The following is a 25941-nucleotide window of genomic DNA, read 5'->3' as shown; positions in this document are numbered from 1 at the left end:
GCGCTGGTCTGTCGCCGGCGCGACGATTAGGCGCGCTGAAGCAGGGCTGCCGCTCGCAAGCCAGACCAGACGGAGGAGGAACGAGCGGTGAAAAAGAAAACAGCAATAATATTCCGCGCATAGAACGCGTAATTGCGGCCGTCGCGTGACCTGGAATTAGCCGGGCTGCTAGCGTCGTCGTCACAGGCGGCCTGCCACGAATACCGTAGAGACACGGATACAAGCAGCCGTTTACAAGGCTCACACTATATGTGGATCGAGGGACATTTGGAGAAAAGGGAGGTGTTGGTACTTAAGAATTGGGGGTGGGTTGTTAGCGGTAGTAGTAGTAGTAGTAGTAGTAGTAGTAGTAGTAGTAGTAGTAGTAGTAGTAGTAGTAGTAGTAGCAATATTTCTAGTTTAGAAGTGAAGCTGTCACTGGGGTTATAGCGCTCCAGACCCCAGATGGTTTGAAAATGAAAATTGGTTTCTGGGAAAGAAAGTTGCAGAACTGTCTCATATACCTCGGTGGACACCTGAACCGCGCCGTAATAATAATAATAATAATAATAATTGGTTTTTGAGAAAAGGAAATGGCGCAGTATCTGTCTCACATATCTCGGTGCACACCTGAACCACGCCGTAAGGGAAGTGAGTAAGGTAGGAGCGAAAGAAGAAAGAGAGAAAGATGTGCCGTAGTGAAGGGCTCCGGAAATTTCGACCACCTGGGGTTCTTTAACGTTCACTGACATCGCACAGCCCACGGGCACCTTTTGCGCTCCGCCTCCATGGAAACCACTAATCGTATTTCTAAGCCTGAGAGTCACCTGAACTTTCAATTCACGCCATTTCCTTTAAACGAAACGCGACTCCAGATGAATTCAAGTAATTATTTAGGATGCGAAGAACTAAGTGCGAAAAGTATGGTATAAGACAGAGAGAAAAAACTTTTATTTAAAAACAGGAAGGTTGCTCGAGCAACTTGGGTGGCACCCCTAGTCCAAGGCGCCACTGGCTTTAGCTGACTGACGGACTTGCTGAACCAACTTAAGTTGCTGATCCAGGGTCTCGCTGGTCAGGGCCACCTCCCACTGCTCATATGTCGGGTTGGATACAGTTAAGTGTTTTGGTTTCGTTGTGCATTCCCACGATATGTGGTAGAGCGTAGGGCAAGCTCCACACCAAGGGCATGTATTCTGATATTGAGTGGGGCTAATCTTGTGTAGGATGAACAAGTTAGGGAAAGTGTTGGTCTGAATTTTCCTCCAGTCTATGGCTGCGGAGGAGTCTAGTTTTATGTGAGGGGGTGGGTATTTTCTGCGCTCCAGCCGAATATGTTCTAATCTGTCACCATAGGTGCTAGGCACGGCCGCTCGTTCTCTGGTATTTCTAAGCCTCAATATTACCTGAACTTTCAATTTATGTCATTTATTTATACCATAGGCGTGGGGTAGGGATGAGGATCCCTACCCCACGCCTATGGTATAAATAAATGACATAAATTGAAAGTTCAGGTAATATTGAGGCTTAGAAATACCAGAGAACGAGCGGCCGTGGAAATACGCTTATTCATTCCGCACAAAAATTTCTTTAAACTCTCCACAGACACTTTGTAAAGAGTCAAGTGCAGGGATGTGGGGGGGGGGGGGGATGAAAAGTACGTCAGAAACCAGACAAGATAACAGGACGAAAGAGCCAGCTTAACCTCATATTCTGAGAAAATCGCCTCAACCTTAAAAAAAAAAATAAAGACAGGGAAATAAACGTGCTCACTCACCAATGTAGATCGGCTGTGGGTTCATGCTGAGCGATTTTGCTGATTGCGTTCCTGATTATTGGTTTGCGAGATAATGCTTACAAACCAATACACTCGAGTCGTATTCACCGACAACTTTCACACGGTTTGCAAAGCAAGCATCGAGAACAGACCGCAGAGAAGTCATCACTTCTCCTACTTCACAAGTCCCTGCCTTCCCCAGATCCGTATTGTTCCCATTGTTCGCGACTTAACTCATTCGTTCATTCTTATCAGTAACTGGTTCGGGGGATGGTTAAATTCCGGCAAACACGGTACACAGTTCGTCAGCGTTGTTGTTGCGCGCCGTGTCGAAATTCGAACACATGGCGGGAGGGGGCGCGTGCGTGTGTGTGGTGCGTTCTGCTCTGCACGTCGTCTCCCCGCGTGACTCCAACCACGTGCGCTTCTACGGTGGCAATTACTCGACTCTTGCCACCACCGCCGCACGTGCACACACACACACCCCCGAGAGAGGCGTGGTTCTTTTTTTTTTCGATTGGATAAACGGACGAGAAACACGCGGAGAAAGTTTCCCACTCTACGTTGCGATGACGATAGAGTCGAGCATTGCTGTCTCTATCTTGTTGGCATACGCGGAACGCGTAAATCAAGCAATCATCCCGACATCTCCTCCGCGAGTCATGCGGTGAGCTTTCTGGGAGGTCGATTATGAAGTCTGGGAAACATTGGCTCGTGATTTCGCGCATCCCTTGAATACCTCCGTGTGGAACTTTGGATGGTACGAAAAAAAATTTCCACGCAGACTCCGCTTCATTTGTATGTACGGGGTGTGGCATAATTAATTGATACATTAAAAAAAAACATCCGTTCGGCCAAAGCGCTGGGTGTTTGACACTGAAACAATGAAGGTACATCTCTTTTAGTGGTGAATTTAGTCTGGTAAGTTTGATAACTTAATTCGAGCCTGTTGTCAGCTTAAAATCAAATTTGGGAACGGCACACTTTGCCCAGGCAAGCAGTCAGACGGGTATAGTCCATGGTGTTTAATGCTACATAACGAATTGCGTTCAGTTTTAGACAAAAGTGTCTCTTGGCATACCTTTGAAACATATAAATACATCAACATAATCACAATCGCCTGTAAAATCACTGGCTCAAAATCGATTAAGTAAGCAGGAATACAGTGGGCGTCACAGTAGTACTCCTAAAAAAATCACTTTAAAACCGCATACCACAGTACACCCTAAAAATCTGCCTAGAAAAAAAAAAAATCCCGACTTCGGCAGTCTCCTGTTTCTCCAACCTTGTGTCCGAGGTTTCTAGATGGGTAAAAATCCACGCCTCCTTGAAAATGTGCTTCAATGTCACAACTTTCGAACCCGCTAAGAATCTTCACGGTCGTATCGTAGCAGCAATAATACGCGTACACGCACTAATACGCCCAATATGGAAGAGCCACTTCGACAGCTACCCTGGGTAACGAACAGTTCGCGCACGAGGAACATGACGAAATCGTGGGCTCAATTTGTCTCGGTGTCACGTCTGTTCTTCTACTTCATTTAACTTTATTGACAGTCTAGAAAAAAATTACAAAAGCCTACCTTCAATAGAATGCACCACAATGCCACTGTCCTTCTCTTGTATATAGTGTGTGGCTAGAGCCACAGTTTTTATCTATTGACTTAAGAAGCGTAATTTTGAACAAATATTCTCCGTCCCCACCTTGGCAGCTAAGCCCATCCTAGGCGCCTTTTCATGTATTCGCAGAGCTTCGGAAGTATTACTCATCAAATAATGCTTGCGAAGTGTTTCACATAGGATTTTAAATCATTTTTTAAAAATAGGCTTTTTTCAGGTTGAAGAGCACTTTTTTCGGGAAAACATTGTTAGCGGTGTAATTACATCATAATACAGCCAAGATGTGCTAACCAGCAGCCTCGTTAACTAATATTGAACAGTTAACTCTAACTATTAACGTTAGGCTCCTTAAAGGTGCACTGAAGAGGAATCTGAACTCGTCTTTTTGCCGCGGGAACTCGATCTACACGTTCCTAGCATTCTTAGAAACTACGACTTCTTGCGCGGTGTGGCCGATTTCCCTAATTAAATCGAATTAACGTCCGGCTCCCGCCTTTATTTTTTGAATTCTGCCTCGTACGGTGGGCGGAGTCGACCGACGCGGGGAGCGCCTTTCACCCAGTCCCGTGGCGGCTTGCCGCTCTGCCAGCGGCGGAGTAATACGTAGTAGTCCGTAGAAGTAAATAGTCCGCGCGTATTTTTATTTCTGCGGGCTTATTTTGCGGTTATATTATCTCCAAATGAAACTATATTCACGGAAACCTAAAAAACAAAATGAAGCGAAAGCAAAGCCTCCACGGAGCTGGCTGAAAGGCACTCCCCGCGTCGGTCGACTCCGCCCACCGTACGAGGCAGAATTTAAAAAAAAAGGCGGGAGCTGGACGTTAATTCGATTTAATTATGGAAATCGGCCACACAGGGCAATAAATCGATGTTTCTAAGAATGCTCGGAACGTGTAGATTGAGTTCCCGCGGCAAAAAGACGAGTTCAGATTCCTCTTCAGTGCACCTTTAATTATTGAGACGCGTGTAGCCCACCGTAATTAATATCCATATCAAGGATTAGAATTTTGAAAACGCGGTTACCCTCGGCGCTGTGGCACAACAAATTTTGACTATATTACGCCACAATACACGCGCTTTCGAGGAGCTTGCAGGCAAAGCCACCTCTCCAGTGCACTCAACTCGTCGAAATAGCTCAAATTTGTTGGGCCACAACGAGGGTAACATCGTTTTCGAAATTCTAAAAACTCAAATGGATATTACTTAGTGTGGGCTACACGCCTCTCAATAACTAAAAAGAGTGACAGTAATAGTTAAAAAATTAAGTATTCAATATTATTTAACCAGCCTGCTAGTTAGCACGTCTTAACTGTATTCTGATGTATACACCGCTTACAATGCTATGTCGAAAAGAGGGCTCCTCAAACTCAAAAAGCCTATTTTTAAAAACCATGTAAATTGTTAGGTGAAACACCCTGTATGTGAGTGTACAGCACCTCCGAATCAGCACATCCGTGTTATGCGCCTACGAACTTCTTACGACGAGTATGATTCAGCCGTGTAACACACAAATAAACAATCTATTAAATAAATAAACGAGAGCTGAGCACTCGAAGAGCGAATTCGAACGCAGAGGAAGCAGCGTGACGCTACGCCACTGTGATGAGAAATCCAAGTTTTGCCTGACACGACGACACCCGGCTTTCCACTCCGGATACTGCGGGGTTCCGCTGACGTTCGGTGTTACCCATAGAGTTTCTTACTATTATCTAGAGGGAAAGCTGGCAGCCTGTCTATGGGAGTTTGCATGGAGGCCCCTCGAGACCGCTTCAGCCACCATGGGCGCTCAAAGCATCATGGGGCGGTGAGCTACTTGTTGCGGAACTTCAACTTTTGGCCAAAAAATAATGCAAGAATAAGCGCTATTCGATAATCAAGAATGTCCTAACATTCAATATTCTGTCTGTAAATTGCAACAAACGAGCAGAAAAGCATTTAAGTGCAAAGTTCGCCCAAAATAAGGGATGGATAGCTCTCCTATTGGCCCAGTAATGAACACTACAAAAACTAATATTTCGTAATTAACAGGCGCACTTTTAAAAGTAAATATGTTTAAAAAAAAAATGTTGTTGCTTAAACACTATAAGAGGTTTTTAATGGCATTCCATAAAAGTAAAACCTTTTATTGGCGTCGTGTGTCGTCGCGTTTTCACTGCTATGGGTTTTGCACACTGCGTCCGCGCGAAAGTCGTCTGCGCACACACGAACAGCGTTTTCGGAATGAAAAGTCTTAGTAGTGCCACTCCGTGCTCCCCAAAAACTACGATTGTCCCGCAACAAGTAGCTCACCGCCCCATGATGCTTTGGGCGTCCATGGTGGCTGAAGTGCAGCGCCGCCAGCTTTCCCTCTAGGTAATAGTAAGAAACTCTATGGTGTTACCAGCGGTTGCGTCAGAAATCAGATCGTCTCCGCACCAGATATGGACCTCGTTTTCTTCCCTTCAGCTGCTTCGTTCCCCCCCCCCCCCCCCCTTCATTTTTCCCATCGCGAAGAAATGCAACACATACCTAACCTGCTCGCAAAGGCAGCGGTAAAAATCAGCTTTGGAAAGACAGTCTGGTTTTATACATTGAAACGGCTCCCAGACAGTGTTCGAGTATTTGAGGAGGAGGAGGTGTAAGGCAGACGTATATATATATATATATATATATATATGACAGAAGCCAACAGCCGCAGAAACCAAGGGACACAGGGGATTTTTTTTTAAATTTATTTATTTATTTTGTGGTGTTGATAAATTTAGAATATTACTGAATATGTTATCGCTTAAAGAAACTTGATTAGAAAGCAGAAGAAAAAACAACCACATGCCGCTGGTGGGATCCGAACCCACGACCTCCGAATTACGCGTCCGGCACACGTATATATATAATGGCCTTGCGGGTACGACTGAGACCGCAGAGATAAAGTTCTGGTTTCACGTAGACTGCTCGGCGGCATCAGAGGCCTGAACGGCGTGTGGCCTTGATGTGTAGGTAAGAATGTATTTGAATCGGAGATGACAAAAGCGATACGCGGAGTAAGAAAAAGTAAGTCAACTATCAGAGGCAGAGAGATTGCACACTCTCTTTCTTACGTAACGTGTGCAGATCTCAATAACAGATTAAAAAAAAAACGAATATTTTCAATCTGGATGAAGTACTGAAATCTGGACATATGTATGCTGCCTTGTTCGAAGAGTGTTGAACGAAGACGTTTAACCGTTTATTTTTTAAGGCGAAAGCCTTTAATGGCTCATACTGTCGTCCGTTAACAAAGCATGTCACACGCGTTTAACTCGGGAACTAAAATAGGTAGAAGAAAACCAACGGTTGCTTCACATACAGGAGGAGGGAAAAAAAATGAACCCAGCAGCCAAGTTTGATGACTGTAGATTACTTAGTAAACTAATTATAGGCAAATATGTCGAAAGTGCGCCGAAATAGCTCGAACGTATGTAACCATGGAAACAGTGTGACGTCACATCCACCAGAAGTCGCCACACCGTAGTGAAAATTGTCACAGAATGGTCGAAAAAACGTCGTATTTGTGTCAGATTAGGTGGGAAAATGTGTAATTAAGCCTAATTAACAGTTCAGATCTCGGAAAGATGTATAATTTGGGTATCGCTATAGCCACGGGAACGGTGTGACGTCACATCTACCGGAAGTCGTCACGACATAGTGTCCTCGGCTTTCGCCTGTCAACACTTTGTTGCCAAAGTGTCCTCGCAATTCTTTTTGTAGATAGTATTAGTGCTGGTATAGCTTAGTTTTTTTGGTTGAAAGGTTATGTCAATCGGGAAAATTTGGAAAAAAAAATACTTTATCTATAAAATCAACGGTACGACGGAGACTCAAATTTAAGGTGCCCATGTTGTCCACTCTGAAGGGCCTAAAAGCCCTGTAGGATATTTATTACTTGTTCGTCTTTTGGACAACTTTAAACTTTGCTTTACTCTGAGCATTTTACGAAATCTCTGTTTGGTAGCAGAGGACCAAAATCTAAATTCTGCTGACGTCACCTCCCGGAGTTTTCAACTTTATTTTCCTGCACTTGTTCAATCAATCTGACTCAGTGCGGTAAACGGCTTCCCAATGTGACAGCTTCGACCGCGTTGTCCGCATATTTTAGTCGAGAAAGACGTAGTATGAAGAAAGGGGGAAGTGGTCGAGCTCATGTCTCCTCTCATTACACCAAGGATACAAGTGGACTAATCGTTGATTCCAATTCGCTTAATTCGAATTTCCGGTTGATTCGAACAGATGCTTCGGTCCTGTCGGCACCCAGAGTTGTAAAGAGGCCCCTGGAAAATATGCTTGGGTTCGAAATATATTTAGTACATATATAGTATTTTTCTTCCAAGAGTGACACCATTCGTCCCGCTTTATGCAATATAGGTGCGGATGCAAGGATTACAGGGATGCTAGGGACCACTTCTTCCCATTGTTGCTCTCGGTGAAAATCGATTCTCTATTTCTTTCTAGCTGCGTTGGAGTTTCCCGGGCAGCAAAAGATTCATTCATCGTCAAGAAAATTTGATTTGAAAATCTTTCCGCCAGTCGATTCAAATTCGTGACGTCATTGCCGAAAAGGACTCCGTGATTTCCAGCAAAGTGATTGCAATACAGCGTAGCCTCCGAGATCCACGCAAGAAAAATCAGTGCCGACACTCGCACTTGCGAAATCGGCCGGTGATGGCGACGCCAGTTTTTTTTTTATTATTATTATTGCCTAGCTTTTAAAGTTCCGTTTCCGGAGACAGTGGTCCTCTTGCGATTAGAAACGGGGCATCCCATCCATGCGCGTCAATATCTATCCGTCCCCAGTGTCTTTCTTTGACGAAATTAGAGGGCGCCGACCAAAAGGAAAGATGAGATGATGTTTCGGCTCCCCCACGGGAGCCTTGCTCACAGCCGTGGGGGAGCCGAAACGTCGTCCCATCTTTTCTTTTGGTCGGCGCCCTCTAATTTCGTCATGTACCATCCCGACCAGACGGGTTTCCGTCGTCAAACACTAGACTTCAAGTGCCTTTCTTTCTTTCTTTCCTTCTTTCTTTCTTCCTTCCTTTCCTTCTTTCTTTCTTCCTTTCCTTCCTTCTTTCTTTCTTTCTTCATTCATTCATTCATTCATTCGGTTCTTTCTTTCTATCTTTCTTCCTTTCCTTCTTTCTTTCTTTCTTCCTTTGTTTCTTTCTTTCTTTCCTTCCTTCTTTCTTTCTTCATTCATTCGGTTCTTCCTTTCTTTCTTTCTATCTTTCTTTCTTTCCTTCCTTCTTTCTTCCTTTCTTTCTTTATTCAGTACTGCAAACCTTGTACAGGTCCAAACAGGGTGGGCAAAATGGCAAGCAAAACAATAATAACAAAGTCCCTTTAAGGCCTGCCTTGTAAGGGCGCCGCGCCAAATCCGGGCCTCGTTGATCGAACAAGCGGGGCAAATGGGACGAGACGTAGCGAAGAAAAGAAGAAAAATGAATAGACAAATAAGTGAACGAAAGGGGTTGGGCGCTAATGAAGTCACGGAGTGATACAGTAAGCGGATGGCTGACTGACGGCCGTGGCGGAAGTAATTGGTGTTTCTCCATGCCTATACGTGTCCTAGATGCATCTTCTTCCCCTCTCCCCCCCCCTCCCCAAGACTTCCCTCTCTCTGCCCTACACGCACGCAGATGTCGTGAGCAGACGATAAAAAAGAAAACAGAAAATACGCTCAGTGAGGGCCATAGCATGAAGTTCTGGAGAAAATAATTTTTGAACGGGAAAGATTTTACGCGCGCATTTTTTTTTTCATATATTCCGAGATTTCGCTATAACAATCAATATATGCGCAGATCTCCCGTCGCCAGGATTTCATTTTTTTTATATTGACGTTTTTGATATCGTCATAAGCGTTCCCCATTGGTTTTCTATGGCAGCCCTAACTGCTCGATGCGAGCGATGGAAAAAGTTTAAAATAAAAATATTGCTACGCATCTGAAAAATAGATCAGACAAAATTTCGTAAAAGTACCTTAAAATATTCCAATACTGGAAAAATTTCTGTACAAAAATGTCGGACGCGAAAATCGAATTCCAGCGAATTCCAGCATTCCACTGTCCTGGCGAAAAGCTTCACCTGAGGCTGTAAGTTCTAGCGCAAAAATGGGGTACGTGAGCGTTCGTGGATGTTACAACTCCTGTTGTAAGGACTCATTGTAAAGGACAATGCAAAGGTCCCACGCACAAAGCCCGGTACAGGAAAGGGAAGTAGAAACCACTCTACTTGGAACAGCACCGCAAGAGGAATGAACCGCGCGGTGGGCGATGAAGCTATGAAGCTGTTGCCTCCAAGTTAGAGAAAGAAAGAGGAGGAAGAGAGAAAGATGAGAGAGAGAGAGAGAGAAAGAGGAGAAGGATAGTAGAGTGGCGCGAGCGGCGTCGGGCCAGTCGGTTGACCGCTGCTGCCGGCGGCGACGACAGAAATAGTGGGGTTTTCCTCCCCGGTCGCTCTCAACCGCACACACGCCCACTCAGCTTCCTCCTCTCCCTCAATGAACCGCGTCTCCGTCCTCTAGGTGGCGTTGGTCTCCGTCGTGGTGGCGAATGCTATACGTGCCTCGCGTCGTCGCTTGAGAGATCGCTCATCGACTATATCGAGCGCCGATCGGTGCTGCCGCCTAGACTCTACTGTCGCCGACGCCAACGCATCCCCCCCCCCCCCACCCTTCGCCTTCTATCTCTTGGGAAAAGGCGGTCGCTGGCTAGTGGCGCGCTTCTTTATAGCTCCCAGAAGAAACACTTGCTGTTCCAGTAGCGAATAGCCGCGCCACGACCGAGTGATGCGGGGGAAGAAACAAAACAAAACAAAAATAAGAGTGAAAACCTCGATTAGCGAGTGTAAGAGCCGAGCAGCAGCAGTCGTAGATGAGAGCACATATAAAGAGTGGGCGGTGAGGGGGCGGGGTAATAAGTGGGGGAGGCTGTAGGTCTCTTCGCGTTGTGGTCTTCGTGGTGTCTGTAGCGAAAAACGCTGTCTTCCAACGAAGCAGCGTGCACGTTTGCGCGACCTCGAGGTTGTCGAGTGGTCAGCCGTGCGCGCTCGGAGCGCGACGTGCGGCGACGGATTTGTTTGTAGCTGTATGTGCGCCGGATAGTATACTGCCCCGACCCCAGAGATTGGCCTGGGGGGGGGGGGGGGTAGGAAAATTGTTCTTCGAAAACACAGAGATCGATGAATAAACAAGCAATTAGCAACGTCTCATCCCACTTTATTTACCGGTTAGTGTGTTTCTATTCGGCTATATTGATGAATCTTTCGTGGGCGCCACAACGAGATACTGGCGTAGTAAGAAACTCTGCGAGGCTGTAACTGTTTTTTTTTTCTTCGACGCGATAGCGTAAGAGGCCCCGTTACCCAGAAAATCCGGCGTCGGCGTTGTCGGCGTTGCAAGCTAAGAATTGGGTGGCGTAGGTTGGCCCAGGTGGCCACCCGACGGGGAAGCCACCCAGGTGGGCCACATAGGTCACGTGACCTTGTGGCGACAACACCACCCTGACCACCGGATTGTGAGCAAACTGGCCACCGTGGTAGGTGGCTGTTAAATCAATGATTGATCGCGAGAGGTCGCTCGGGAACGGAAGAGCAACCTGTGTCGCACAAGACCCACTGTTGGCAGCGCCCTCTATCTCAGGGCAGTAGCGCATCCCTTAACCGCTGCATCATCGCACATTGAGTGGTGTGAGGACTCTCAGGGACCTATGAATGCGAAGTATAGACTGACCAATTCCGCATATGTCAGCATTAACTCATTAGGGCTATGGCGTCATATCCTCAAGGCGGAGCTTAAGTGTCCTCCCCTCCAATTTATTTTTTCAATTTTCCGGTCTTTTTCTAAGTGTGTTTTATACGAGGCAAAGCTTATGCATGAGGGAAGTACAGAAGCACTGCAAGCGTTGTAAGTCGCGCTGAATGCATGAGGCCTCACACGAAGCAAGAGAGTTTTGTGACACCGATAATCCTGAGCACCACAGTCGTTTGATGTCTTTGGGGTTTGCCTGTTGAGCCCAAATGCGCGGGTTCGAATCCCGGCCGCGGCTGCACCGTTCCGCCCAAAATGACAGCGTGCAATGCGATGTTAGCGCACGTTTAAGCATTCCAGGTGGCCGAAGTTAATCCGGAGTCCTCCACTGCGGTGTCCCTCGTAGCCCAAACTACACATACTACACCGCACCACGCTACAGTCGGATACAACTCAAGAGCGCAGCGGCTTTTCCCCGTCAGAAAACACCCTTCCAGCCAATGGCATCGGCCTATTCTCATGAGCCTGCTATCGTAACAATGCAGGAAGTGGCAGATGAAAGGGGATAGTCCCCTCTCTCCGCGGCCGGGGATAGTAGGCTCACGAGAATCGCCCGACGCCATTGACTGGAAGGGGAGTCCTTGGACGGGGAAGAGCCGCTTTGTTCTTGACTTGCATCCGACTATAACAGACTCCTTTATCAAAACGGAGAGACATACTATAGCCGGATCCAAATTAAGAACGCCCTCCCTTCCAGCCACTGGCGTCGGTCGATTGTCATGACCCTGGTAGTGTGACAACGCCGGGAGTTGTAGATGAAAGGGAAAAATCCCTTCCCTCGATGGTAGGGGGCGCACTCCCCTCTCCAATGTGGCGTCGCTGCCTGCACTGTCACCCTAGTAGGGTCACGAGAATCGGCCGACGCCATTGGCTGGAAGGGGAACCTTTGACGGGGGAAAGCCGCTTTGTTCTTGAGTTGTACCCGACTATAACTCATTTAGCAAAGCGGAGATGTACTATAGCCGGATCCAAATTAAGAACGCCCTCCCTTCCAGCCACTGGCGTCGGTCGATTGTCATGACCCTGGTAGTGTGACAACGCCGGGAGTTGTAGATGAAAGGGGAAAATCCCTTCCCTCGATGGTAGGGGGCGCACTCCCCTCTCCAATGTGGCGTCGCTGCCTGCACTGTCACCCTAGTAGGGTCACGAGAATCGGCCGACGCCATTGGCTGGAAGGGGAACCTTTGACGGGGGAAAGCCGCTTTGTTCTTGAGTTGTACCCGACTATAACTCATTTAGCAAAGCGGAGATGTACTATAGCCGGATCCAAATTAAGAACGCCCTCCCTTCCAGCCACTGGCGTCGGTCGATTGTCATGACCCTGGTAGTGTGACAACGCCGGGAGTTGTAGATGAAAGGGGAAAATCCCTTCCCTCGATGGTAGGGGGCGCACTCCCCTCTCCAATGTGGCGTCGCTGCCTGCACTGTCACCCTAGTAGGGTCACGAGAATCGGCCGACGCCATTGGCTGGAAGGGGAACCTTTGACGGGGGAAAGCCGCTTTGTTCTTGAGTTGTACCCGACTATAACTCATTTAGCAAAGCGGAGATGTACTATAGCCGGATCCAAATTAAGAACGCCCTCCCTTCCAGCCACTGGCGTCGGTCGATTGTCATGACCCTGGTAGTGTGACAACGCCGGGAGTTGTAGATGAAAGGGGAAAATCCCTTCCCTCGATGGTAGGGGGCGCACTCCCCTCTCCAATGTGGCGTCGCTGCCTGCACTGTCACCCTAGTAGGGTCACGAGAATCGGCCGACGCCATTGGCTGGAAGGGGAACCTTTGACGGGGGAAAGCCGCTTTGTTCTTGAGTTGTACCCGACTATAACTCATTTAGCAAAGCGGAGATGTACTATAGCCGGATCCAAATTAAGAACGCCCTCCCTTCCAGCCACTGGCGTCGGTCGATTGTCATGACCCTGGTAGTGTGACAACGCCGGGAGTTGTAGATGAAAGGGGAAAATCCCTTCCCTCGATGGTAGGGGGCGCACTCCCCTCTCCAATGTGGCGTCGCTGCCTGCACTGTCACCCTAGTAGGGTCACGAGAATCGGCCGACGCCATTGGCTGGAAGGGGAACCTTTGACGGGGGAAAGCCGCTTTGTTCTTGAGTTGTACCCGACTATAACTCATTTAGCAAAGCGGAGATGTACTATAGCCGGATCCAAATTAAGAACGCCCTCCCTTCCAGCCACTGGCGTCGGTCGATTGTCATGACCCTGGTAGTGTGACAACGCCGGGAGTTGTAGATGAAAGGGGAAAATCCCTTCCCTCGATGGTAGGGGGCGCACTCCCCTCTCCAATGTGGCGTCGCTGCCTGCACTGTCACCCTAGTAGGGTCACGAGAATCGGCCGACGCCATTGGCTGGAAGGGGGAAAGCCGCCGCGTTGTTGAGTTGTATTCCACTATAGCGTGGACGTGTACTGGTTTACCCCACTCCGGCTCCGCGCACGCGCAGTAGTAGGCGCAGAGCTACTGCGCATGCGCGGGACAGGCGTCCGGTAAACCAGTACACGTGGATGCTGGGACGTTTCCGCCATGCTAAAATAATCCTCGCGACTGCGCATTACTGGAAAAAAAAAACGTCTGACCATTCCACGATGCGTCGTGAAGGTCTCGGGAGATGATCAAATGCCCTGCACGAGAAAATGAGGCTGTAGCAGGCGAACATTCGGGGCGAAGGCGAATGGCGTCATAATTAGAATGGGAAGGAAAAAAAGCGGAAAGAGGCAGATATACAGACAGAGGAAGAAAGCAATAGGAAAAGGCGGCCGGACTCGTGCAATGAGCAACGCACTACGTGATCCAGAGGCCCGCAACCAGAGCTAAACGCGGAGATAATTTTGACGGATCGCTGGTCGCTTCTGGGAAGCAAAAATAAAAGTAAAACAAGAAGGCCGGACATGGGCGACTGGCTGAGTGGCAGTGGATATTTCCCGGCCTACTCGAGAGACGACCGAAAAACCCAACAAAAAAGGAAGGCAGTGGGAACACGTGTCAACGCGAGCTTCGCGGGAGCAAGCATGTACGGTGGGCAGTTTTGCGTGAAAGCAGAAATCGATGCGCCATTTCGTTTTGCTTTTTTTTTCCCCGGGAAATTCTGGCGAAATCGCGGTTCTGTTCTTGCGTCTTGTATCCTTGGACACCGGCGTCTCTTTGGCCGCTGTATATGGCCAGCTGTTGCGTGTAGATTGCAAAGGCGCGATGCGGGCGACAGTCAGAGAATGAAGGGGAAATGGAAAAGGCCGGGGGGGGGGGGGGGGGGGAGGAGTAAGGCGTCACGTGGTTTGCAATTGAATATGACCGCTGCGTAATCGTTGGTCACAAAGTGTTGCTTGTCACGCGAGACTGGGGATTTTTCTACTACGTCAATGGACCGGATCGAACAGTGGTTGTTCCTGAATGAGAACAAAGAGGTCCTGCAGCCTTTGTATTGACCATTGTATACGTGATGGGGGAAAATACGGAAACGAGTTTCGTCACTATTATGAAAGGGGTGGCTGCATCATCATATATCCTCGGAATATGGAAGATTTGTTTTAATTTGTTTTCATCTTCACATTCCTTATTCTTTTCACTTCCTCCTTTTCCTCTCTTTCTTCTTATCCCACCGTTTCCTACTGCTTAGACTACCCCTTGGAAGTTGTAAGCATAGTTGTAACTACACTTTCTAGAGTTGTAACTACACTTGCTTTGGGACGTTAAACTCCATAAGCCAAGCTCTACTCCAATGAATGCTTTTGCTGGATAGGCGGAGGTGGGGTGGTAGGTGGTTGGTTGGTTGGTACTTCCGGGTTGTCACACTGTGACACGAATTGTGCCACACTGTGCCAGAAAGATAACCGCTGGTCCTTAGGGGTAACGGAGTGGATTCCCAGAGAAGGCAAGCGTAGCAGGGGGCGGCAGAAAGTTAAGTGGGCGGATGAGATTTAAAAGTTTTTGAGGAGAGGGTGGCCGCAGCTGTCGCAGGACAGGGTTAATTGACCATTTGCGGAAAAGTTTCTGCGCATGCGCAGCGAAGGCGCAGCCAGCGCCCTCTATAGGCGATTTGGTTTTGGTTGGAAAACATGAGCCGGCCGTGCATTCCCTCGCTGTAGTGCGGCGAATGATGTGAGCTCCTTGCCACGCTTTTGCAGCGTGAATGAAAATGCCAGCTCATTGCTTGGCCTACGGCTTCACGAATTGCTTCATTCACCAAGGAAGCACAAAGCTCAGGTTCCCGCCCAGCTCGTTTCGAAACGGATGTTCCTGCTCTATTTCGCGCTTGCTGCCAAGTGCAAGCAGCTCGGTCGTTCTAGAAGAGTTTTGCCATCGACGCATGTGCGTATTCGGTGGAAACCGAATATTATATACTAGTATGAGCACTCAGCATAAATGCAACATTGTCAAGCCGCGCTATCTGAACAGCGGAAGCACGGCAGAGCGCAACCTCGCGTATATCCGCTCATTCTAACGCCCCGTCAGCACGCAAAGCAACGCTCTGCTATATCAGCACGAGCCATGATTGAAATAGTACAGCGGGTTGGTTACTAAGCAGTTAAGTGTGCCCAGCATCAAAATGTGCTGTACGAAGTTAGCAGAAACTTCTGCCCTATCAAGAAAGCCTACCAATGACGAGAAACCAACGACAAGGAAGGCCCGTACTAACGACGAACCATGCCGTTGTCACATAAACACCGGTATTCACCGACTGCGCGCACGCGCCACTCTCACGAAATCTAGTTCTTTGTCAGTTGTCTGAAGATTCATCATCAAGTTTCTGACGTAACCTTCCTCCTTGAAGGACCAGCCGCGATGAGCCTGGCCAACAGCTGAGATAGTGGAGTGGAGTGTTTGCCTCACATCTCACGCGAAAAATCTTCGCTCCACTCCGCTTCTAAAAACGCAAATGGGAGGTTCTCTTCTTCTATCATCCTCTCTCGTTAGCAAACGCACGTTTCCGGCAAAGAAACAACTCTAAACAACAAAACAAGTGCACGAGAACTGCTGAACGCTGCCTTGCTCATGCTTGCTCGGGAACAACTTTCCAACCAAAAGTTCCGGTGGAGCTTCCCTCTTTGCACGACAGGTGGCGCTCGCTTTTCCGCAAAAAAATAAAGAAGAAAAGCTGAGCCTGGTGGCAATTGCCACCACCCCGTTTCAAAGGGGGCGCTCCTATCCATCCATCCATCCATGACCATCATCATGGTCATGGGAGAGGCCTTTGCCCTGCAGTGGGCGTAGTCAGGCTGATGGTGATGATGATGGTGACAGGAGGGTCCGCAAGGCGAACAGACACTCATATCGCACTCGCTTCTGCCGCCCGCGTTTGACGCGAACGACAGCACCAGCACTTCCGCAAAGCTGCAACGGCAGCGCAGAACACCACGCGATAGTTACCGGCGCGCTATGCACCAGCGCTTACGGGAATCCCTTCGATCGACGCCAAGCGCATGACGAAATGGAGCCGCTCTCTTACGTGCGCGCACTAACGCGCTGTTGGGGGTTGCGGTTCAATACCACCGCTACCACCGGTGTTGGGGGGGGGGGGGGGGGGGGGGGGGGGGTAGAGCTGACTGACTCGTTCAACACCCCAGGTCCCGGCTGCGAAGGACGGTGTCGAACTCCTATCAATTCAATTCAATTCAATTCAAGGTTTATTTTCCAGTTTACACTGGAAGGCTTTCAGGGCTAAAAGCTGCTCTGGGCAGCTTGACGTGGCGTGGCAGCTTGACGTGGCAGTTTCCCGTTATGGAGGGAAACTGTAGAGTAGGTTTATTTGTACATATTTACAGTCGAGATGGGAGTGCTGCGATCACAAAACAACATCCTGTTAAATACGCTTCGTATTCCCCAGATCCCTGACTGGGGAATAAAGTTGGGAGAACTATGTCCACTCAGGCGGGCAGTTGTGGACACTGGTGGTGCCACCCAGGGCAGGGGGCGGTGCTGATGCTCTCTCGCAGCTCGGTCGATGGAAAGGGGTAGAGACAGAGTCATCAAACACTGACGTGTCAATTTGATCACTGCGGCAAGTCTTCTGTTCGTTGCCTCCACGGGAATGAACGTCCTCGGACATCTTCCGCCGGATGTCCGAAACACGAGACCTCTGTCGAGGACACAGCCGTCTTTCCATTAACAGCAAAAGCTTGGCCTTTGGCAGCATCACTCCTTCCGGAGACCCGAGGGCAGACTCGGCCACTTGACGCCGTTGCTGCCGCCGTCGCCACTGCTTTCGCCGCATCTTTGCTTCACGATGACTCTCGTCCGGTACTAATTCCTCCCAGGCCCGTGTTCTCCGATCTTAACAGCGGTCACCCTGCGTGCCTGCTTCATCTTTGTAGAATTTCCTTATGAAACATCACTCTTCTCTTCATTCCTTCGCCCGACGCATCCCCACCCCTTGCAGTTTTTTCGAATCAACTGAAATTTATTCGCTGCAGAATCTCCTGCGGCTCGCATGAACCGAAAGCTGCAGCTGAAGAAATAAAGAGCGTTTTTCAGTGTATCAATTGAAATAAAGCCCCACAAATCCGCACCGAAACATACAAAAAAAATACTTCAACGTCATAGTTTCCATCCCAGATCTCTTTATCCGCTCTGAGTAGTGGAAGCAATTACATTCCCACTCTTTCTACTACTGCAGCTCAAATTCTATTCGACCCAATTCCTGGTGGGTCAGCTGGGATAAAAGCTACTGTAAGACAGTTTCACAAAGCCCAGGCAGCCCTTTTAAAAGTACCAATTAGCGTTCTTATAAATGAAACTATAAAAACAACAGCTCAGAAAAATCACAACAGCATTGCTTTAGGGTATAGCCAAAATAGTGTGCGCAAATTAAAAGAAAAAATTGCGACAGAACGGCGCTCTCCCTTACATGATTACTTCGCTTAATAAGGACATTGAGACGCAGACGCCAATGACGCCCAACCCACAACACACACACGCATACCACGGAAGCAAGAATAGGGGACGTTAGGCGAACGGACCGGTGCCCACATTGTAGTCAAAAGGGAAAGACCTTCTCTCCCAGAAGAACATGCCCGGGCAAGTTTCGTGCACGCTCCTGGAGCTGACCAAAGCGAGCTGCCATGCACACCGCTGCCGCCCTCAGCACCCCCCCCCCCCCCCCCTCCTCCGACCTTAGTTGTTGAAAGAGGAGTAGCGGCGTGTTCACAATCACTGCACCATTTGCCACTAGTTCGGTGCAGTAGGCCACGACAGAAGGCTGCTCTAGCAGGACGTCCCACGACGGCGCAGAAAACGCGTCAGACCATCTGCCATTCATTGAGTGCTTTTTCTTGTGAACGTCGCGACCTACTATCCAACTACCTGAAGTGTAATTGAGTCGCTTATTACAATTCAGTGAAGAAGCGAACTTTGACCTCTACTATCCTTGTTTGGAAGAGGGGCCACCAAACGCTGATTTTCACGTTCTATAATGCAGAATGGAAATGTGGCTGATGAAAGGTTGCGACGGAGTGAAACCAAAACTGATGAACATCCACGGCGGAAAAACAAACAAACATATGCATTAGTTTTTCACAGGCATCATTTAGAGAACGCAAATATATACGACTCATTGGAAAGTAGCTAGAAAACTACATGAACGTCAGATGATTGTAATAGGGAATGAGAGTGTGTCTGCAATGCAAATCTCCGCAGTTGCGGATGGTTGATTTTGTACAGGCTCTCGACCTTCATTTTTCTAATGGGGCTATGAGACTGAAAGCACTGCAGTTTCCGAACTAGAGTCGTCTGCAGCGTCTGTACGAGCAAAAATATCGCAAATTTACAAGCTCTCCCGTTATGAACTCCGGGTGAACTCAGAGGGAAACACAGAAGTCATTTGAAGTTCTTTTGTTTTTCTGCTACTGCATGCAACTAGCTCGATGTGGTGCAAAACACCCAGGGAGCGAGAGACGATATGGGGGAGGGAGAATTGTCGGAAAGATTCCGCCAAGACTCTCAGCCGCGAAAGGTAGTTCTTTCTTCCAATTTTACTCGCCCCAACACAAGAGGTAATGGGACGAAGGATACCACCACCCGGTCAAACCCCCCTCGAAGAAACGACCAGAGTACACGACGTAGGGGGTGAGGGGGGGTGGCAGCTCACAAGATGAGGAGAAACAGCGGCCCCCTTAAGCACCCCCCCTCTTTCCCGATCACCCCACCGCCGACGCCCCCCCACCGCTAGTGCTGCCCTCATCTGCGGAGAGCGCATTCCTACGAGACCCATCGCACATTCCATCTCCGCGCGCCCGAGGAGCACCAAACACTGCCGTGCGTCGAGCACTCACTGATGCTGTACGCAATAGGCGGCGGAAGAATGGAATGAATCGAAAAAGAAAGATGTAAGTTCGGTAGGAAAGAAATGCCGATCAGGAGAGCAGGAGCGAACTGCTGCAGCGGCTAACACACACGGGAGAGGGGAGACGGGGCATGAGGAGAGGCAGGTTCGCCTCTGTAGCAAAGCTAGCGGCGGACTGAAGAATGGAAACACGTGAGTTTGGGTGAGGAGGACCTCTCGTGAGCGTAACTCCTCGGAGGGTCGTGGAAACTAAAGGGGAAAAAAAATGGATAGACCACCTCTCCTCCCCCGATCTTTCATCAGCTCCTTCCAGAAAGAGTAAGGGAGAGAAAAAAAAATTCGATCCCCGCAGCAGAAGCGGTGAGCGAGCAGACGAAAAATAACAACATCCAGACTACGACTGCGGGGGGGGGGGGGGGGGGGGGAATTGCGCGGGAGCAGAAGAAGCAGAAAGAAAAGAATCGCTCGTGAGGGGTCAGCCTGTCGCCGTCGCCGTACGCGCGCGTCCCCCACGTGACCCGGGCGGGTGACGTCAGAGCCGACGCCCGCGCGCGGTCCAATGGGCGCCGCGACTGGGAGTCGAGCCCCTCGCTGTACCCTTGCCGAACCACGCCCCCCGTTGGCGGAAAATATAAGCGTGGCATGACGCTCGGCGTACACTTGGCACCCCCGGACTCCACGAGACGCCCTGCCGAAGCCAGCGTGACCACACCCGCCGCCGTTACACGGAGAAGGAAGAGACACCCAGCGTGGGGGTATTTTATGCCGGTGTACTACATACTAGACGTGCATAGAACAGAGAAACCGCCGTGCTGCCTTTTTTTCTGTGTTATTTTTGCACCCCCTTCCTTGGTTGGCCCTGCCTGTCTGCTGCTGCCGTGAAAACCTGTGGTGAAGCCTTGTTGCCTTCCCCCTACCCTTCGCCGTGGATTGAATCGGTGCGTGATGATTCTTCTTTCACTCCCCGTACCCGATAATGCAGTTTCATTCCTTCTTTCGTTCCTTTCTTTTTATTCGCTCGCTTCTCTAATTGCTTGCCCTTCCCTCTGTTATGAATGGGCCTGCCCGCGACGTTGTTGTTCCTGGGGTTGTTCCTGCCCTCTCGAACCCTCAGCTGTGGGTCATCGGCCTTTTATGTGGTTGGCTTGCGTGGTAATTTGCGCCCCTTACACGACCAGACTCGTGAAAACGTTATGCCGTGTAAATGATGCGCTTTCGATAGGCTTATTAAGCGGGATTTCCTTGAAGAAACGTTTAAGCACACTGTAAGCCAGGAAAAAAAGTGGCTATGTCGAGGTGATGTTCATCTGCATCAATGCACAGCAAAGGATACAAGACTGCATCCTTACACCCGTCCGGGGGTGTTCGAAAGAAATAAAAAATATAAAAAGCGGGCAATGGCTTTAGAAGAGTGTAACGAATAGCGGACAGCCGTCCAGGTGAAGGCCTGACATAATTGCACATGCGCGTAAGGCAGTCGCAGCCGACTATAACGCATGCGCAGTTGTTACTCAAGTCGTACGGACCTCAATTATGCCCACCCGATATTTTTATACCTGTTTGCAACATACGCCAGTCGCCACCTCTATAATGCATGCCTATGTGTGAACGGTGCCGTGGCTTTTCGTGCTGTGTGGTGTATCTTCACGGGATTGTACCATTCTTCTTGTCTGCTATTTTCTGTTCCGTTCTCAGTCTTTAACTTGTTTTCTGTAGCACACAGCTGCATGTGAATGTTCGGAAGTGTACTGGAGTCCCGTTGCCTGTTCTCGAGAGTAGATGTGCCCAACCACTCTGAACATTTTCTCTGCCGGAAGTATTCTGTTAGTCCTGATTTAAGTTCAAATCCCTTAAGCATTAAAAACATAACTTGATTTATGTTTTGCGTCATGGTCGACAATTCCTAGATGCTGTGGTAACTATTTGCAACATATTCGAGGTTGCTATCCCACAGTTCTTTTTTTGCAGACCATATTCCTTCTAAGCATAAAACTTTATGTAAAAAGCCACGTAGAACGTAAAAAAGTTAAATCTGAAATATGTCTTGACGAATGGACCATGCCACTCCATTCTTTCCCACCCTCTTTTGTTTGTTTCGAGCCTGTTTTTTTTTTTTGCTTTGTTTCGTTTTGTCTTATGTTTTGTTCCTCCCACTCCCTGTTTATTTTTCCCCCTCCTTCCCACCCCATCAGCCCTAAGTTGGATTATCCGCTGGTCCCCCGAGGGAGACAACCCCGTCATCTGATTTCTGGAAATCATAATCCCATCGACATCAGCTCGAAGGCGAAATCGGACTCAAAAGCTTGCCAAATCAACAGGTATGTTGATATCAACAACTTGCTTCGCCAAAGAAGAGATACTATCAAATACTAACTCGTTCAACACGTTAATGAGCAAGCGTAATGAGATGCGTTGTACGGCTGCATTGGGGCGCTGGCACGAAGAATGGCAGATTCTCTTTGTCGAGGCTTACGAAAATCCGCTTTTACCGCTGTTAGTGTTTCGACGGCAGTGTCTAATTGATCTAATTTGGGAAACTAGACCCACAGACGACGTGCTTTGAAATTCGGTGCAGTGATCAGCCTCTAATCTGGAGTGATCTGATCTCCCACGATCAGATCATGAAAGAGGCAGTTATATGGAAATTAAGTTGGTCTATATTGATCGATTACCGCGTTCCGTTGACAAATCGACAATTTCTGCCGCGAATCTCTGAGGCTGGACCACATCGCCATCCACTCTCAGTGTGCGGTGATCACGGAGTCTATAATGCTTTCAACGTCATCAGCTATACGTGACGAGTTTCAGTCGAATAACGGAAAAAATATACTCCTCTTTGAAGTCCAATTTTTTCAGTAGTAAACCCGTCTTTCTCTGCCCAACAAACGTCTACAGATTCACAGGACAAACAGTACAATTTTACTGCAAACAATTGTCTTTAATTGCCCTCAGTGGTCCTTTTAATCCTCCCCAGCGTGCGTTGAGGCACAGTCGTGGAACGAATAATATGAACCGCGACTTGGCGTTAAAACTTTTCTGTAGCGTCATGTATCGAAATTAGAAATGTTTGTTGCTGTTGTGGGCGGGCACAGAAGCAAATTTTACTTGCATTCGAATCAACCATCCACAAATTTCAGCTAGAGTAACGTGTCAGAAGGCTTGGACCGTCGAAGCGTGGCCCATATTCTTTCGTCTGCGACTGTACGCGACCGCTAATGGTAATCTCTGCTACGCTTGACGTTTAATTGACCCCGTACGTCCTTTCTCAAAAGCAGCCGAGGGGCACAGCTTCCACGGCGTGGGGGAACTGTGCGTAACACCGGAGGGGACCTTCAGGGGACCTTGGAGCGCGCCGTCGCTGAGTCACTCGCGTGAGCCATTGTTCGACCGAGATCTCTCGACACAGACCCGTTTTTAAGCGTAGTCGCGGACCGCGTTGGTGTGCCGTTACGCGAACGCCTCCGACGTACAGTCTACGGTTTCTGTCTGAGAATCTCTTGGCGTTTGGCAACTAAGGGGGCTGCTTCGTGTGGCTTGGCTTGGATCGGATCGCTTTCTGCGCGCATCGACACTGCGCATGATCGGTATGCGGTTTGCCCTTTCTTTTTCTTTTCTTTTTTTTTTTTAATCTAACAAATGCGCGGAGCCGTCAGTAGCGTCGCGAGTCAACATCCCGACCTGATGACCAGCGGTGTCTATCGCATAAAACTCGATCTGCTCTTACAAAAATTTCTTTAGACAGTCTGTAGACTGTCACTAAACTTCTGTGTTGGTCAAATATTTCCCCTAAATATTTGACCATCACAGTTCCCACTTCGAGTTATTGATCAATTCGCTCTCGCCCTACCAAAAGCTTGCCGTTCCGGTTAGCTCAATTGGTAGAGCGACTGCTCCGGTGAAGCGGTGGTCCCGGGTTCGAACCCCGGACCAGGACGAATTTTTCTTTGACTGCGAAGTTTCAGAGAAAGCTGTAGAGCTTTCCTTTGTAGCCGTATGGCTGCGCTTGGGTGGACGTCAATGAGTAATTACTCCTTTACTCCTTCTGTGTATAGAGTCAGTAGACTTTCTAAAGAGAAATCCTAGAGAATATTCTGTAGGCAATACAAATCTTAAAGCCAGTCTATAAGCAATGTATAGATTTATGGCCATCTACTTCTAGCAGACTTTTATCTATAGACTATGAATAGACGGTTATGGCCATCCACTTTAACAGACTTTATCTATTGACAATCTTAGACTATGAACAGACAAAGAAATATCTATAGCATGCAAATAGAATCTATAAGGAGTCTATAGACTGTATTTAGAACATTTTTATCAGGCTGAAGAGAAAGCGCAAGTCATGATAAAGACACCGACTGAATGACTCTAGCCACTCCTTTGTGAGTAAATAAGATGGACGTGTGTGAGATTTAACGTCCCAGAGCTGCTAATGAGGAATGATACGACGCCGTAGTGGAGGGCTCCGTTGATTAATCTGACCGCCTTGGTTCTTCTAGCGTGCAAACATTGTACAGGACACCGACGTATATCTTAACATTTCGCCACCGTAAACAACCACGAGGCAGCGTCGCGCCGCTTTAGTTGATAGACAATGAACCACGGAGTTCGATTCCAATACGGTTGTACCATGTACCCATTGTTTTACCAATAGGCACGACCCTTACAAAAATGGTCTATAGACTGTCTATAGACATATTATGGACTCTATTGTTTTCCTATAGATATTTCCCGCTTTCTATTCATAGTCTATATATAGACTGTCTATAGACAAAAGTCTATTAAAAGTGTATAGCCCTAAATCTATAGACTGTCTATAGGGTTTGTATTGCCTACAGACTAGTCTACAAGACTTGTTTATAGAAAGTGAACAGTTTGTATAGACAACAGTCTATCGACAATCTATAAAATGGCCAATAAAATTTTTGCAAGGGAAGTTTAACCCAGGCCTGGTGCTCGGTTTCTCTCAGGTGAAATGCTTGTCAAAGTGGGCCTTTGTCTACACCTCGTGCCGACCAAAGACATTATAGCTATGGCACTGTTCGACCAAGCTGTCCACACTCGCAATCAGTTAATCGTCGTCATATCTCCATCAAAAGAAATATCAGACGTGAAGGCAACGTACACATCGAGCAGCCGCATAAGAGAACGTCGCTGTCAACAAGAGTTTGTTTTGCAACGGCTGCGTATACTGAGCATGTGGGGAGGCACTCGTGACCCGCTGCTGACACGAGCCTTGTGCTATCGCTTTCAAAAAGGCGCCGCTCGGAGGGGTTGCGAAACGCGAAATCCGAAGCACCGGATGTTTTGCTGAGTGCGGGAGGGTGGCAGGCGAAACGTGTGTAACGTACGGGGGCCCCTGAACTCCAGTCACCATGTCGCATTCCTTCTTAGGATGGTCAATGGTGGCCACTGTGTGCAGTCCAGACCTGAGCGAAAGTCCGGTTTGTCGGAGTTGATCAAAATGATGTGTATCTACAGTATGGATGTTCCCACGAACGTAGATATCAAAAACATGTTTGCAGCGTCCAAATGTTATTTCGCGACGGGTCTGAATACCTTACAAAAAAAGTTTTATGTAGTTTATAGAGTGTCATAGATTTCTGTCTATAAAGCCTATAGACTGTCTATAGACAAATCATAGAGAACAGTCTACAGGCAATGCAAATCCCATAGACAGTCTGTAGACAATCTATAGATTTATGGCCATACACTTTTAGTAGACTTTTATCTATAGACTATGAATAGACAAAAAGCAATATCTATAGGAAGTCGATAGAGTCAATAAGAAGTCTACAGACTGTCTAGAGACCATTTTTATAAGGGTGCGTTCTTTAAGGAGCACGCAACAACGTCTTGTGACGTCTATTTCGCTAAATACACACGCGACAGAATACGCACTTAAATCCAAATTATAAATAATCCCTTCATAGAGGGCGAGAAACTACAACGCCGCAGAGTTGTATGCGAAAGGGTATGTTCTGCGCGATGCGTAGCCATTGTCGTCTGCTCTGAAGCGGCGTAAGCTAAGTTGCATATTACATTGTAGAGCAAAATGCAAAGCAAAACCAAAAACTAAGGATTTATCTCACGGTCCAGGTGTAATCACTAAATCTAAGCACGCTTCGACGCATGTAAACACCAGTAGCGGAAAGTTATTCAAAGACATCTGGGCAAAATTGTCGTCTGCTTGCATAGCTTTCGTTCCCCAGCACCTCAGTTTTCCAAGAATGCGAGAAATGTGTGAAAAGGAAGGGGAAAAAGAGAAACCACGAAATGCCATTTTCAAAAAGGCTTCCACGTAAGACCCCTAAAAAAACTATCCCCCCCCCCCCCCCCCCTTGAAAGGAAGGACCTACCGTAGCGCCTCCGGCATTTCTATATCGATATATATGTCAAGTATACGCGTGAGCAGCCCTTGAAAAGCCACGAAGGGCAAGCACCACCTACGGACCTTGA

The 25941-nt window shown here is 48.2% G+C and overlaps 1 protein-coding gene across 4 annotated transcripts in view; it reads left to right on the top strand.

Annotated features, from left to right (window-relative positions):
- Nucleotides 1-25941, top strand: part of LOC149366616 (crustacean hyperglycemic hormone-like) — a 104879-nt gene that overhangs the window by 57125 nt on the left and 21813 nt on the right. The window contains exons 1-2 of one of the 4 annotated variants that reach the window (XM_089551637.1): nucleotides 20244-20420; nucleotides 21675-21800. The exons of 2 other annotated variants lie outside the window; for them this stretch is intronic. The gene's annotated coding sequence lies outside the window, so the exon portion shown is untranslated. One more of the 4 variants, XM_089551644.1, reaches the window with a different exon arrangement.

Source organism: Amblyomma mixtum, chromosome 1 (assembly GCF_055824585.1).
Source record: "Amblyomma mixtum isolate Tamu chromosome 1, ASM5582458v1, whole genome shotgun sequence".
NCBI classification, from domain to species: domain Eukaryota; kingdom Metazoa; phylum Arthropoda; class Arachnida; order Ixodida; family Ixodidae; genus Amblyomma; species Amblyomma mixtum.
Note: the sequence above shows the minus strand (reverse complement) of the source record. Positions and strands in the feature narration are given on the sequence as shown.